The sequence below is a fragment of the Ptychodera flava genome, chromosome 13 (assembly GCF_041260155.1).
Source record: "Ptychodera flava strain L36383 chromosome 13, AS_Pfla_20210202, whole genome shotgun sequence".
In the NCBI taxonomy this organism is placed as follows: Eukaryota; Metazoa; Hemichordata; class Enteropneusta; family Ptychoderidae; genus Ptychodera; species Ptychodera flava.
The window spans coordinates 23,624,843-23,642,321 of record NC_091940.1 but is presented as its reverse complement, the minus strand read 5'-3'; positions in this window follow the sequence as shown (position 1 = coordinate 23,642,321).

Here is a 17,479-nt window from a genome sequence, read left to right as displayed (position 1 = left end):
TATGTTTTTGTAAATATTGTTTTCCTTGCTCGACACTTCCTTTAAATTTTAAATTAGAGTGCTTTGAAGCTTTCTGTAATTTCTACTTTTTTAACCATTTGTGAATATATGCACACAATTTATGCCATGAAATATATGCATTGTTTTATTGTGATCTTATTTTCACTTTGTCTAGTGTGATTAGATATTATTTTAGCTGAAAAAAGGTCCAGGGAAAGTAAGGAAAATCCAGTATTCCACAGTGTAACAATTGGCTGAAATATAAAATTTCTTTCAGTCTCTCGAATCCGAAACCGAATCCGAAACCGTGTCTAACTTCAGCATCGTCTGGCCAGAGTGTAACGTGGGGATAGCGCCCTCAAACCACAGATACCCAGAACCATGGTCATCATGCTTCCCATAGACTACCATGTATCAAAAAAATTAAAACTGTGATAACTTCATTAATATGCAAGTCACGCCCACCAAAACCTTTTCAGTTCTAGCCATTTGAATTCTGAAGATGTCTACCAAATTTGACTGAAATACGTTCAGCCGTTTTTTGAGATAATGGGGATACAGACACACACACACACAGACAGACATGGCTAAACCATATGCTCACGTGTGTGAACACGTGAGCAAAAAATGGGACATTTTTGAACTGCAGGTGCTTGACCTGTCACTGCCGATACTGAAAACATTGAGGTCACGATCGCACTACGTCAAACAGAAAGCTCGAAAAGTTGGCAAATTACGACTTATCATGCTCTCTTGCTGCCATGATGTTGTAGTGAGGTTAGTCACGAGGTTAACCACGACCGAATTTTTCCTAACTTGGCCTTGCATAGCGTTAAAACAAAGGCCGAAATTAGCCGATGTCAAAATCAAAACACGAAGTCTTCGAAGTCAGTGACGTAATCGAGTTGAGATCTGGGCATGCGCAGTCGTTCGAAAACGACCCTCCAAATTTAGAGTGGTAACGAACTGTTAATAAGGGCATCATCATGCACACTCTTTTCCAAAAGTTGTCATATGTTGCCCCAGACTGTAATAGTGGTCGCCAGCTGTCAGACAATAACAAAGATTACACTGATGTGTCAAGACGATGTCATTGGTCATTCACATGGTTGTAACTGTATCTGCAATTATTTCACTGTCTCTTGATTAATTAGGTACTTTTTTGCTGGTTCATATTTCTCCTGTATTTCGCACTTTATAAGGGTGTCTTTTTTTCTTGAAAACCCCAGATCAAAGTAAGGAGTGTTTTGAAATTTTGCGTAACAAGCATAGGTACCCAGCTTTTCCTGTGAGTGCCAAGACCGTGTTCCGGGTTTATAAAAGAGCATCGCGTATGCCAAAATGGTCTGCCATGTACGAGTCAATAAATCTATCAAACCAAACAAATGCCTGGGAGAGATGTTTTCTTCTTGGTACAATTTGTCAAAGCGCCCACCTGTTGTCAGGGCCTGGTTGGGACGGGGCAAACAAAACTTAGACTATCGACAGTCCCTTGTGCCTTTTCTTTTCTATTATTGATATTGTCTCTCGTACATACGGGTTGGGGTGGGGCCCGGGACTGGGGCCGCAAGCGTAGCGCCGAAGGCGCGAGTCAGGAATGCCCCCGGTGGTGTCACTGTCGGGGGAAATGGGTATCCATGCATGGTCCTAAAATCACGGGGAGCGGAGTGTTTTTATTCCCTATCACGGGTCCGTGAAATCGAGAAAAAGGCGTTAAAAATTGTACTTACCAAAACCTGGCTTAAGAAAGGTTTTAAATATCCCAGGAAATACCTATCAGACACTCAAACTTCACCAAAAGTTTCATTGTGCGTTTTCTATGCTTTGATCTGGTAATTCGAAATCTAATGAATTTTATGGGTTGACATTCCTGTTCCAAAGTTGACAGTTTCTTTCAGACTCTGATGTGTTAATATATGTGAAAACAATAATTCAGCATTGACCTTACTCTAACATTACGTCTCCCTCTCCTGGATTTTGTAAGTAAGGGGTAATTTTGGTCGTATTTTCTCCCGTATTTCTCAAAATAAGGGGGTAGTTTTTGTTGAAAAATCAAAGATTGGGGTATTTTGAAATTTGTAGAATGAGCAGGCTGCCCATGCTCTCTGAGAGTGACGCCACCGGGGGAATGCCTGCAAATACCGAAGACTGACTCAGTCGAATCCAGCGGAACTGCAACGACGAAATGGCGCAAACGACTGCCGACAGTCTCAACAAACTTAAGGTGACACTTTTATTTTTTTGTTTCTCATCTCCAGAGGAAAACTCGGGCAGGGCGGGCGGTCGCAAAAAAGAAACAAGAACCATATATTTAAAACCTTTCTTAAGCCAGGTTTTTGGTAAAGTACAATTTTTAACGCCTTTTTCTCGATTTCACGGACCCGTGATAGGGAATAAAGACACTCCGCTCCCCGTGATTTTAGGACCATGCATGGATACCCATTTCCCCCGACAGTGACACCACTGGGGGCATTCCTGACTCGCGCCTTCGGCGCTACGCTTGCGGCCCCAGTCCCGGGCCTCACCCCAACCCCGTATGTTACGAGAGACAATATCAATAATAGAAAAGAAAAGGCACAAGGGACTGTCGATAGTCTAAGTTTTGTTTGCCCTGTCCCAAAAAGGCCCTGATAACAGGTGGGCGCTTTGACAAATTGTAGCAAGAAGAAAACATCTCTCCCAGGCATTTGTTTGGTTTGATAGATTTATTGACTCGTACATGGCAGACCATTTTGGCATACCCGATGCTCTTTTGTAAACCCGGAACACGGTCTTGGCACTCACAGGAAAAGCTGGTACCTATGCTTGATACGCAAAATTTCAAAACACTCCTTACTTTGATCTGGGGTTTTCAAGAAAAGAAGACACCCTTATAAAGTGCGAAATACAGGAGAAATAAGAATCAGCAAAAAAGTACCTAATTAATAAAGAGACAGCGAAATAATTGCAGATACAGTTACAACCATGTGAATGACCAATGACATCGTCTTGACACATCAGTGTAATCTTTGTAATTGTCTGACAGCTGGCGACCACTATTACAGTCTGGGGCAACATATGACAACTTTGGGAAAAGAGTGTTCATGATGATGCCCTTATTAAAATAGTCACATTTTCACCTCAGCGCTGAAATGGTTGTACGTGTATTAAAGAACATTGTTTACCAGATTTCAAAGTGTTATTCTAATCCTTTCATGGATAAACCTTTGCAAAAAGTACGTGTTTTCACGGGCCTAGATGATGAACAAAAAACTCCCGCTTTTCCATGATTTTGAGAACACGCTTGGGTATCCAAATTTCCATTAGAGTACCAAAATCAGGTTTATAACCCCTTTGTGAAGAGCAAATCTGGCACCTAATACGAATCCACTTCCAAGCTGATGATTCGATGAATGTAATATACAGTCACAGTCGAGCAGTCACTCCCAGGGGCTGTGTTACAGTGTAACAATTACCGTGCGACGCACCGTCTTTCTGACGTCTGAGTTAGCGACGCAGCATGCCATTGCGCATGTCTGCACCAAATTGGAAATAGGAAATAGCCTGTATTTCCTATTTTCAATTTACGTAGGGCTGGTGAGTAAACAAGGCTTCGCGTTGGCCGCAATCTGCTATCCGGACATAACATTATGCTTATTTCGAAATCATACGCTTATATTAGAAATAGAAATAGAAATACGAGTATATTTCAATATTCAATAGATTTAGCTTACAAGAAAAATCAACAAAAATTATCTTCAAATTTCTTTATTACAATTTCGTTGTGGTAAACAGATTGGCCGCGTTTTGTCACGGATTCGCAATAGCACCATAATGCTTATTTCGAAATGATAAATTGATATTTGAAATGGACAAAAGGAAATAGGGTATATTTCAATATGCGACAGATTTTATCTTAGCATGAAAATCCACAAAAAATCTGTTTCCAAATTCCTGTTTTGTCACGGATTATAATCGCTTCGCTATTGACGGAATAGAAAGTGATTAGCAGAGGGGTCATCTGGTTATGGTTAGAAAAAAAGAGGATGAATAATATTACTATGGCCAGGCAAAATTACTCCACCATTTCATTTTATTGGCTGCGAGATATTTCTTTACAGAACGTTCTAGTTGCCACCTCAGTATACAACTGTGATCTACACAAATAGATACGGTGACGGAAAATTGGAACTCGAATTTTGCAAGGTGAGTAGGTACGCGATGTTGTGAATTGGTATCTGTACGATAAATTATTGAATTCTCTGGCCTTGATGGGCAAATGTGCTGACAGAAAAATTATCCCAGAAGCTATCTGATGCCCGGTTCAGCTATGTATTTATTGCTTTCATTAGGTGTGAGTGATTTATTATGGTAGCGTATATGAATACACAGGCTGCATTTAACTCGAGTTGTGGGTGTGTGTGTGGGGGGGGGGGGGGGTCGTCGCGGTCAAGTTTGCAACAACTTACCTAGGTTACTGCAAAACGTTTTAGACCTGAAGTAGAAAATACAAATGAAAGAAACTATAAAAGCAATTATAAATCAGCCGTCGATAATTGTCCAATTGTATAATTGCAGATGAACAAATGCTGCCATTGCACACTTTAAGAAATGGATTTCGCCTGAGAGGTCTGACGTACATATCCGCTACCAAATACCCACATTGCCGTTCATGTAATTGCTTGACAATTAAACGTACTACTTGCCGGACTATTGTCCTTAAAATGCGCAAGTTCAATCAGTATAAAGAAAGAAAAGATGTTCACTGCTGGAAGTTTCTTTTTCACATTTTCTCGCCATCGTAAAGTCCACAGAGTGCCAACGAGGCGAAGGTAACGGCCTCAAATACTCTTGGCTCACTCTCGTAATCCTTGTAAAATGCCTTTGTACCGCGAAACGATAGGTCATGCGAAGCCTAGCTATAGCCACTTGTAATCAAACTGTTTGAAATGATTTTAATTAATCTATTGATCATAATTAGTTAAGTAATTTATTTTTTTAGTTATAAATTATTCGTTGTAACAGGCCTGTTCTGTTATCTGGAAGTTATGTAGAAGTGAATTACAATAGTAAAGTTTGTCTTAAAAACTAGTGTACACTAAGGTTCGGTATGCTACATACATTATTGAGGTAGCGTCAGATAGATATAATCCGACGAGATGGAGATGGCTGTAGATTGATTCGAAAGTGTATTCAATGTGCTGACTGAACATGTGATTATTGTTATAGACCATGCCAATATTGCGAGCAGATGAGATCACTAAAGTACAACAAAGGTATTGTTCTCCCGTTTGAATACCTATAGCAACCTATTTCAAGACTTGTTTAAGTTACAAACTTAAGCCAGGCACATACCAAAGACAGGATCATTAAATGTGATGCACTGTTGTCATTCTCATTATCTTGCCGCAATGCCTTGCTCTGTCTCCAAATCATTGTGTCCAGACACTCAACTTTATCTGCACCTCATGCACGTTCGTGTTGGAAATTTTGTTAACTATGATTCAAAGGTTTAGCCCAATTTTTTACTTGAAGTGTAATGTTTCGGTTCGGGCTTTTCTTTATTCTCCTTTCTCTTTTCGTTTATCTCTTTGATTTCACATAGTTTTAATTGAGATGGAGCAACTTCAGTACAGAAACCAATATGAAATCATTTTAAAAATGTACCTTACAATTTTGAAAATTGAGATCTTGTAGCTGTCATTTTTATGTTTAAATTAAATTGCATTTCCATTATGGCTTTATTATCAGATTCATTTCATTTACTTTTATTTCAATGGTGATTTTCTTTGCAAAGTGATTGTCGTTTGAAAGTTAAACACATTTTCGCTTTCAAAATCAAATTCACTTTCGTTTTGGTGTTGATAACTGTTGGCTAAATGATACTTCATTTTCGTTTCTATTTCCATTTTGCTATTTGCTCTGATTTAAATTAATTTTATCTTTGTCAGTTATCTTTACTTCTGATTTTCATTTTCATTGTATTTTAATTTTCAAATTACTTTCAGTTCGAGTATATTATCATTGGTATGCTATTCTATGGTTATTCGGACATTATGTCGTTCTTTTATAGTGATTGTGCCAAGATGTTTGTGCCACGGTTAAAGGTATACAGTCACCTGTTATCTAAATGTGCACATATATGGTCGAGGGCTTTGCTTGCTATTCAAAATGCCCATGTGAGGGCGCTTTTTTAAAAAGCGGCCACCTGCTTAAAATCTGTGATTTTTTAGATTTTCTCTTCCCATTGTAACTGTGGCAAAAAGGGAACAGGTGACAGTATACCTTTAAATGAAATTGGCCTTGGCATGTCAGACACCGTCGGCCTGCTAAAAGCAAAACGGCTGCCAAGCGGCCATATTTTATCATATACCCAGCCCCATATCCCTCCATCCTGGTAACGTTTACCGTAAAATATCAGCCTTGATATTTTACAGTAATCTTCGAGATATACACAATAAACGTCGTCAGTTTTTAAATGTTCCCGAACAATGTATTAACAATTTGATAGTAAATAAAGTTAACAAACAAAATGGCTGCCGTTAATTCTCCGCCTACGATGCAATTTATTTGGAGAGCTCTGAGGAACAAGGATATTTTGGGTAGCTAAGTACAAGAATATTATTACATGCCTCGAGGTGAATGCAAATCAGTGCATTGATTTGAATAGGAACATCCGGGATGTTAGCGGGCCGGTGAACGATGTACTGACCGGTTTCCATGGTTACCCGGGCCAGTGAAACCTTTCGATGTTTTCGACGTCAAAGTTGACGCTTAACGCTAGATGTAAAATATCCATGTGCGCACTGCTATTTTGACTTTCGTTAAAATCTGTCTGATGCCGGTCGATAATGGTAAAATTCTTTGAAAATGCCCTGCTTGTCACTAAATGTCATGTAGGATTAACTGTGAAGAGGCATGTAATAAAAATATTATTGCCTGAATACATGGGTTTATGTGCCCTCGCAGCAGGAGACAATTTGCCCTCCTGGCGTCGGGCAAATTGTCATCTGCTCTCGGGCACCTAAACCCATGTATTCAGGCAATAATATATAATATCAAACTTGAATCTTGTTATGTCATACCGAGTTTATTCAACCGTGGCCGATAGGGCCAATTCTTCATACAATTTACATTTCTTCTGCCTATAGATATTGTTCTGCGTTCTACTGTCTCAAATTACGCTGTACTTTAAAATTTCTTTGCCACGATACGTTTTCCACTCTACAATTTCAAATGTCGCTCTACAGTTAAAATTTTCTCTACAATTTTATGTTCTCTGCTCTACTGTACAGCTTGTTCTGCACTCTACTGTTTCAAAGTTCGCACTACTGTTTACAGCGCTTGTCTCTTGAGTTTCAATTCAATGTTTAGCACACACGAATTTTTTTTACTGTAAGGTACAAGTTGTTTGGTACCATTTTACACGTAGTATAGCCACAAACTGATGTCGCAGCGATGTCTGTGTGTGTGTCAGTGTGTTTGTGTTTGAGTGAGTGTGTGCGTGTGTGAGTGCGCGCGCGCGCGCGCGCGCGTGTGTGTCCGTCTGTCTGAACACCCGATATGTCAAAAACGGCCCACCAGATCACAATCAAAGCTGGTACATACATTCACTTTGCAAATGGCAAGAACTGATTAGTTTTTGGTTGGTGTGGCTTGCTTACTTTTTGCTCATTTGCATAATAAATGATTTTAGAAAAAATGGATATACATTGAGAACGACCGCACACAATTTGATGAGATTTGCTGCAAAATGTTGATCACACCAACATATATGAGTCGTGAAAGATTTTTAGGGATGACATGAAAGATAATTGCTAATTTGCATATTTAGTGAACCTTTACTAATTAGGGATATATATTTGAATTGATTTGATGAAAAATTGACGAAACGTGATCTGTATATTGAAGATACTATGATTTAACATTATTGAAAGCCATTAAGCATTGTTACTTCAGCCAATTACTAATTTGCATAATTAATGAACTTTCCTAATTAGGAATATATCTGAACTGATTAGACCAAACTTGACCAGACTTGCTACATATATTGAAGATACTATGATACAACTTTCTTAAAAGTCATTAAGCATTTTATTTCAGTGAATTCCTAATTTGTATATTTAATGACCTATCCAAATCAGAGATATATATTGATGATACCAGGTTAAAACAATATTGAAAGTCATTTCGTATTTCATGTCAGCTAATGTATAATTTGCATATCTCATGAGTTTTAACAGTTTGGCATATATAGCTTGAAGGACTTGGCCAAAGGTTATTGCTATATAAAGTGGTGATACAATGACAGCAATCAATTGGTATTTTTATTTCAGCTAATTACATATTTGTATGCTATGACCTTTAGAATTAATCAGTGGTGAATATTGTTCATGGTGTTGATCATAACACTTTCAATGAATTTGCAAACATGTGGCGAAAGTTAAATTTACACACAATTCCAATATATAATGAAACACGTGAACATTTTCAGTTCATGTCTGATTAACTGAACCGTTCACTTATGCAAAGAAAGAAAATTTCTTTAGTAGTTATAATTATAGTTATAATTTTTGTAGCTGCTGAAAAAATAATGTGGTTCTTTGTCATGTTTGTATTTCGCTTATATCATCCCTAACCGCTATAAAGTTTGTATTAACAATTACACTACACAAAGGAGTTGTCTGTGTTAATGATCTAGTTGGTCTTGTCGCTGCTTATGCGCAGTCTCAGTAGAGTTCAATTTGCTATGTGTTTTGAAAACTGACACTCTCGATGTCAGATTCGCTCCAACTTCTTCTTGACAGTCATTTTAGAATGGAAAAATTCACAATCAGAGAGGTTGGTTGCCAAGGACAAGTAACTTTTGGATTATTGGCCTGAAAAATAAGTCACTGTTCATCTTGTGCTTATTGTCGCTTTCGGACTTCAGTTTTAAAACGTTTTACGCGCGTTGAAATAGTCAACTTGGCTATTGTCACACGTGTGACATGTTCGGGGCTGAGATACACTGTAATTACTAAAAAACTAGCTAGAGAACGAGTGCCATAATTGGGCACAGTTAATGTTAATGAGCAAAACCATTTTAATCATAGGTCACTCATGAGAGGACTATTTTGAGTAATTGATTTCAAGGGGACACCAGTGACATCATGGTCTATGCTGCTGCCTATTCACATTTAAATAGGTGTTTTGCATACTGCGGCGTTAAAAGTAGATCTCGAGGCTAGATGGCGTATGGGCGAATGCCAAAAGACGACAGAGAAACCCTAGACCACCTAATATGTGGCTCTTCTATAAATTGGGATCTATGAGAAAACTATTAACAATTTTGCCAATATACGACTGGCAATATCTGTGTATTTTTAGACATTGGATATTTGACATAAATTCACTTGATTAGAAAACGGTGATAATAAGTGCATATGTGAACAAGAAATTTAATTTTTGAATGTCGAAAATTATACAGTCTATCTATTATACATGGTAGTCTATGAGAAAACGAAGAATTTTTCCGATAAAAAACTAGCAATGTCTGTGTATTTAGAGACGTTTGATAATTGATATAAAAGTACTAGGTTAGAATAGGGAAATTACAAGTCCATACCTGTACAGGAAATTTGATTTTGGAATTTCACAAAAAATGTTGATTTACTATACATGGCAGTCTATAAGAAAACTATGAATACTAAGTTTTTACAATACTAGCCAAATCTGTGCTTGTATCAGTGTTCAGTCGGGATTAATATTTATGACAGTTGAAATCAAGTCGGGACTTGAATTAATTTGTCAACAATAAAATTGTCATGACACGTGTATTTGCTTTGTTCACAAGAGGAAAACGAACATGCTGTAGGGAGAGGGACAGGAACAGCGTTTGATACAAACGACAATAAAACTAAAAGTATGACCAAAAGTTATAGCAAAAGGCCCTTTTATCTCTACTATTAATATCACAAAATCAGCCAACTTATTGAGATTATACACACTTTTCTGACTTTTGAGTTTTGAGCGGGGAAGCAGGGGTTCACATTTTAGACAGGTGCATCGGGGGGAGGGGGTCATACTTTAGAATGGCGCATCAGAGGAGGGTCACATTTGATATGAAGGTACCCCAATTTACTCCGGCCCACCCTCTCAGGCTCCCTTGCGTTTAAATGCGGGACACTCCTTCTTTATAAAAAGAGCTTTGAAATTATGCCACAAAAAGCTCTGACTATTTTTATGTTTTGATTTTTCAGACACAACATCACGAGTTATTGAACCAGCATCATCTGATTGATGCTAGCAATCCAACCGGAAACATCTCCGAGGAAAAAAATCATTAAATAATTTTTAACGGCATAGCAACAACATGTCAAGTAAACGAATAGGGATACCATATATACTTGGAGCTGTTAGCATAATTCTAATTTATACCGCTTACTACAGCATCGTCCTACCAAAACAAGATAACTCAATTCGAGTCGGCAATGTTCCCACCCCCAAACAAGTGGAAAGGAAACAAGTTGAAGAGGTAGTCGACAGTGCATCATCTAGCTCAGAACAATTTGAGGATAATGTAGCCGCTGTGCGAAAGTCGATGAAAGAGACATCGGTCGACATCAAAACCAGAATCAAGGATATCGAGGAATTGCTGGAACGTAGAAAGGAAGAACTTGGAATAAGAGAAGGTATGATTCAGTTAGCATTGAGACACCAATCATCGGTCGAGAGATTAATTCAAAAATTCAAAGAAGTGCTCTTGATGAACAGAACTTTTGCTATAGGTGTTTTAGGTGGCTCAATTTCTGTAGGTGTTGGAGTTGATGGTACTAAGGGAATATATGCAACAACCTTTGCACACTATTTGGAAAAGATGCTGGGCACTGAAGTTACATTAGCCAATGGTGCCATCGGTGCGACAAACAGCTATTACTATGGATACTGCTTTCAAACTCATTGCAATGTACACGATGTGGATCTACTTTTCTGGGAATTTGCTCACAATGACAAATGCAACCCACACGGATTCTTAGGACAGGAAAGGTTGACGAGAATGGTTCTTGCAGACTTGTCGAACCAACCACAGTTGATTTACATTAACTTTCTCGCTGGTGGAGAGGACAGGCTTTACAACACGTGCCTTGAGAATGAAGTAAATGGTAGCCTGCAGCTGAGCCCATACTATGACGTCCCGTGTATCAGTATGCGAGACGTCGTATGTAAATTAGTAAAACAAGACAAAGCAGGTAATCTTTTCAGTAGCCACATTGAAAGCCACCCCGGATCAGCATATCATGACATGGTTGCAATTTTTCTGACTGAATTAGTCAAAGAGGTTCTGATCAACACTATTAAAAGTTTAGAAGGGGACTTAAACAAGAGCATGAAACACGCTCTCATAGAAGATAACAAACCTAATTTTACAAAATACGACGATGGCAAACTGCACCAAAAAGATCTACCCCCAATTCTCTTCAACACGACTGCTATAACTCATCCTCGGTGTTGGTCCCTCATGGGATCGGAATACCGGCCGACAGAGGGGACTCTTATCCCTCAAGACAAGTCCGGATGGACGAAGTTTACCAAGGTGAGAGGGGACTACCGCGGCGATCTAAAACAGGTTTGGCATACCTTGAAACCAGGCGCCTTCATAGAATTTGAGATCAGCATCCCTCCGTACCGAGACCTCAAGAGCATTATCGCGATCACAACAATGACCCTTGAGCCAGACAAATGTGGATACGCAAAAGTGTTTCTCGATGGCAAGTACCTGGAAACAATTAAATGTCAACACCACTATTCAATTACTATTGTGCATGACGTAGCCTTTAATGTACCGCCTGGCACATATTTAATAAAAATCATTGCCGTTGGTGAAAATGGGTTTAACATTGCCTCTCTGAGTACAGCATACGAAATTCCGGAAGAGCTCTCCAAATAAAAGACCTAGCAACAAATCCATTACATATTTTACTCGACTCTAGGGCAAGCTATCTGAAGAGTGGAAGTGCCAAATTTCCTTACCTCACAAAATTCTTCGTCTCGTCTCGTCCAGAACAGTTTACTCTCTAGTTTTTGCACGAAGAACACAGTTTAATTTTACTGGGGCTTCAAACGGCTATTCTTAAGTTTGAAGTTGGTCGATATAATACAGACTGAGTCTCTACTGAACACTTCGTCCTTACGTATCTGCTATATTTTGACTGGATTTTAACAGGAAAGGGTTAAAGGTTTCCATTGATTGGCAGTCTTCCACGCGTTTACAACTCTTCTGAATTAGGCCTAGAAGTTTTTAAAATCGCCCATGTAGCTCTCAGCATATGCCCTTACTTAAAGTTTAAAATATCTCCATGCCGGATTTTGCTCGAGTACTTTGGACAATTTTCTTTATTAGAATTTAGGGGTTTGCCTTTACTGGAAACACGCCTTGTGGCTTGATATTATCCGCACTACTGCATTGCGAAAGTTGATAGAGGGCGCTCAACCATGGCATAGTCTGGTCCCATGCTCCATTTTGTCCCATGCTCCATTTCCAACACTGGCTGCGCTGCATAAGAAAATCGGGTCAGGTGTAGGCTAATATTTAAGTCAAAATTTGTCACCTGACAAGATATGTGGTCATCACATCTGTTTAGTGGCAAGCTTGGAAATAAGACGATAAGAAATCGGACGTTGAAGGTATTTGCACGGCTTTACATTTAAGTCTCAGACTCTGTTCTCCTGAAGGCATTTAGTGGTAAAATGACGATTATCGTCTATGAATTTTTACTCAGCTGTGACCTGGTGACCATGGTGATAGACGAATGTATCCCTCCTTTCGCATGTCCGAACTTATGTTCTGTTCGCTCTGTCGTTTAATGTATTTGAACATACCAACGCGCACACGCAGCTGCAAGTAGTTCCGGTTATAGTGAAACTATGATTCACATTTTAACATGATAAAATAGAGTTTCGTATCAATACTCTCTGGTCGATGGGACATGGCGATACTTGCATAGCATGTATGATACAGGAGGTTAATGATATAATGTCTTTTTACTCGTTGCTACCGACTAAGTGCACTCTGTCGAAATACTGAATGTCTAATGCTACGCTAGCGATTTGCTTCTCAGAAAACGTTTGTTAAAACTGCTACAAATAAAAGTTAATACACTTTACGAATGCCAACTTTAGAAATTCGGACAGTTCGGCTGCATTCACAAACACCTCTGGAGGGGGAGGGGGTTGAATCGATAATGTTAATTCACTATACATTGCAGTCTATGAGAAAACTATGAACGCGCATTTTCCAATATGAAACTAGCTATATCTGTTCATCTGTAGACGTTTAATAAGTGGTATAAGTGTACTTGATTAGCTTGTGGTGTTTACAGGTGCACAAGTGTGCAAGAAATTTAATTTTGGAATTTCGCCAAAAATGTTGATCCACAATACATGGGAGTCTATGACAAAACTGTGAATATTTTCCCAATCTTAAACTTGCAATATTTGTGGATATGACCCTGAATAATTGACATCATTGTACTTGATTAGAAGAGGGTACCCGGGTGGTTACATGTGCATGTTTGTACAAGAAATTTTATTTTGGAATTTCGCCGAAAATGTTGTGTTACGGAGGAAATTTGCTTCTCAGAAAACTTTCAGTGTGGTACAAAGTTCAGTACGTATAACAGTTTACGTGAACCGACTTTGTGAATTTCACGTAACCTGACTTTATGAATTCGAACAGTTATGTGTTAATTGGAGACTGTGACAAACAACACAAAGTTGATGATAACTTAGCACATACAGCAAAAAACAGGATGGTTGGACAGTCTCGTATACATTACGTTTACCTTTTTGTATGGCCCACACAAGTTTTGTAGATATCATTGTAGATAAAAAGAACCGACTCATTTGAGTGAAATACTAATCATGTAACACTCTACTCAACTGTTTATCCTTGTGTGTCTATAAAAACAGATTGGCATCCGTACGCATACATTGCATTATGGTTTGTTTAGCCAGAGGGCTGTCCTAATTAACTTCAGTCCTTACTATCAACTCACAAAGTAATTTAGCAATTCCCTTGTGTGTTCTATCCAGACACTCAAATGAGTCGGTTCTTTTTATCTACGATGTTATCTACAAAACTTGCGTGTCACGTACAAAAAAGTAAACGTTATGTATATGAGACTGTCCAACCATCCTGTTTTTTTGCTGTAAGTGCCATTTAATTTACACATACTCTTAATTGTTTGAACAACCACAAAGTTATTGAGCAGATGTCAGCATAAGATGATGTCATCATAAACGGATGTTTGCATAAACAAGTTGAAAGTTTAAGGGTAGACGTTTCTAATAATATATGTTGTTTTCGCCAGTGTCTAATTAATTTACGAGAGTTTCTCCGGAAGAGTAACTTATGAAACAGTTTCACTGATTAAGATTTGTAATTCATTACCCGCTGATTGTTTTTAGAGTTGTTTGTTTAATTAAGTTTTACCTTGAATTATTGTAATGGGTTGAATCGAATTTCCATCAATAATTAAGTTAAGGAATTATATAGTTAGGTGTTAAGTTGATAGAGCAGCCTTTTATCATTAGCGGGCTCTTCTGTAAGCATCTTTATCGAAGAAATAAAGATTCATAATTGCCATCCACAAGCCACTACTCTGGTCGATCTCTGGTATCCTGCTCGTAAGACGATCGAAGTCAGCGCTATAATAGTTGATCCACTTTACATTGTAGTCTATGAGGAAACTATTAATATTTTTTACAATACACAACTAGCTAAATTTGTGTATTTATAGACGTTTGATCATTGACATTAATGTACTTTATTAGACTAAGGTGGTTACAATTGCATGTGTATGTGCAAGAAATTTCATTTTGGAATTTCACTGAAAATGTTGATTCACTATGCATTATAGGCTATGAGGAAACTACGAATAACAATAGGTTAGCATCTCTCAAATCGTTATTCAAAGGTTATTTGACCTGAAGCTTCTAGTTGTTATTGATGACACTATGCGCTATTCTAAATAGTTTGTATTCTGTCAAAGTCCTCAAAAAATGTACATACGGTGACATGAGCGTTTGACACTGACCTAGACCCAATGTATTGTCAATTGGAGAATGTTATTAAATAGGTTGTCTCCCAAATTGTTATTGAAAGTTAGGTTGAAACTTTAAGTCAATTTTAGAGAACAGTTTTTCACAACAGAGGGGTTGGGTAAGTAGAAATCATGACAACCTAAATCTTTTGCCTTAAGGGACTGGTCAGTTTCTTCGGCCCGGGGGGGGGGTGGATTATTTTTTGCCGACGTCAAAAAGTGGCTGACCCTCCTTATTCCAAATTTTGAAAACAGGGTGACCCCACTATCCCAAATTTCGAAAACAGGGTGAACCCCCCCCCCGCACGCGACAACTGTAAAACAAAAGGGTGACATAATATATATATATATATATATATTATATATATATATATATATATATATATATATATTATATTTTACATACATTTATATTTTAACAGTCATTCTGTGGTTTAATGAAATTGTTGACATGTCAGTTGTAAGATAGGAATTTCAAAGTGTCAATCTTGAAGTTTGAATACAGTACATTTTGAATGAGTTGTGAATGTATTTCACATTTTCTATGCTTATAACCAGATGTCCTGAACAGAAATGGATGTCAATCATTAATATCAAAGAGGAAAAAGCAGTAAATCAAAAATTTTGATGGGTGTTAAGACTTGCAAGCCATCCAATTAAATCTCCTGAGGAGCCATAGAGAGGCATTTTAGCTAAATCTGATGTGTGCAGTGTCTGAGATGACTTTTCTTGTAACATTGAAACCATAAAAGCACAGCTAATTATGACAAAAACTGCCTTTTTAACTGTTATTTTGGTCATAAAAAAGCATCATTCTACAGAAAACCTGAGACACAAAGGAAAACAGTTGCATCAATGACAACAAAAGATATCTTGTCATTTTTCTGTCTCTAAAATAAGTCACTTTATCAAATATATATTGTGAAATATTTGTGCATGTTGCTTTCTCATACTGAATTCTCATACAGAGAACAGAAAAGTTAACAGTTAAAAATAACAGTTAAAAAGGCAGTTTTTGTCATAATTAGCTGTGCTTTTCTTGTTTCAGTGTTACAAGAAAAGTCATCTCAGATACTGCACACATCAGATTTGGCTAAAATGCCTCTCTATGGCTCCTCGGGAGATTTGATTGGATGGCTGGCAAGTCTTAACACCCATCAAAATTTTTGATTTACTGCTTTTTCCTCTTTGATATTAATGATTGACATCCATTTCTGTACAACAGTTCAGGACATCTGGTTAAGAATAGAAAGTGTGAAATACATTCACAGCTCATTCAAAATGTACTGTATTCAAACTTTAAGATTGACGTTTTAAAATTCCTATCTTACAACTGACATGTCAACAATTTCTTTAAAACACAGAATGACTGTTAAAATATAAATGTATGTAAAATATAATATATATATATATATTATATATATATATATATATATATATATATATATATAATTTGTGTCCACCTTTTTTTACAGTTGTCGCGTGCGGGAGGGGTCACCCTGTTTTCGAAATTTGGAATAGGGGGGTCACCCTGTTTTCAAAATTTGGAATGGGGGGGGGTCAGCCACTTTTTGACGTCGGCAAAAAATAATCCACCGTCCCCCCAGGCCTAAGAAACTGACCAGTCCCTAAATTTGACAAAGTCAACAACGAACGCATCATGAAGGTATAACAGGAGGCTCCTGTTATACCTTGCTGACGCTTTCGTTGTATATCTTAAAGCAATACAACGAAACACCTATCTACCCCTAGGGACGGACACGTAGGCGTCACCCTATGCTTTCGACAGCGGGCCCTTCTGTTAAAATCTTTGTCGAAATGTAACTTGTACTCGTAAGAATAAAACGGTGATTCTGATTCTTGACAATGAATGGGGAGTCTTGCTGATTCTCACCAATGAACGGCGAGTCTTGATGATTCTCGCCAGTGAATTTCAATTCTCACTGTACTTGGTGAGAATTTCCATTCTCACATTCCTGGCTGCTGGGAGTGCGGGATCGAGAGTGTGGGATAAATCGATCCCCTATTCTCAGAAACCGTCCCACACTCTGCAGTAAATATTACACGACCTCTGATTGGATGATAAGCAGTCTGTTTCGTTCCACGCGCAAAATGTTATCCAATGGCACGACGAGTAACACACGGACTAGAACTACAAAGTAAGCAGGTCAAAGTACAGCAGGAGACGACAGAGTTGTCACGATTTTTGATAATATTGTACGTGTCCAATATGAATGTAACGCATTTTGTGGTCATGTGAGAAAAAGAATCTCACACATCAAGGACCTGGGATCAGATTTCTCACACTCGTTGGGGATATTTTGTCTCACACTCGCCTGCGGCTCGTGTGAGACAAAATATCCCCCAACTCGTGTGAGAAGTCTGATCCCAGGTCCTTGGGGGTGTGAGATCTATAT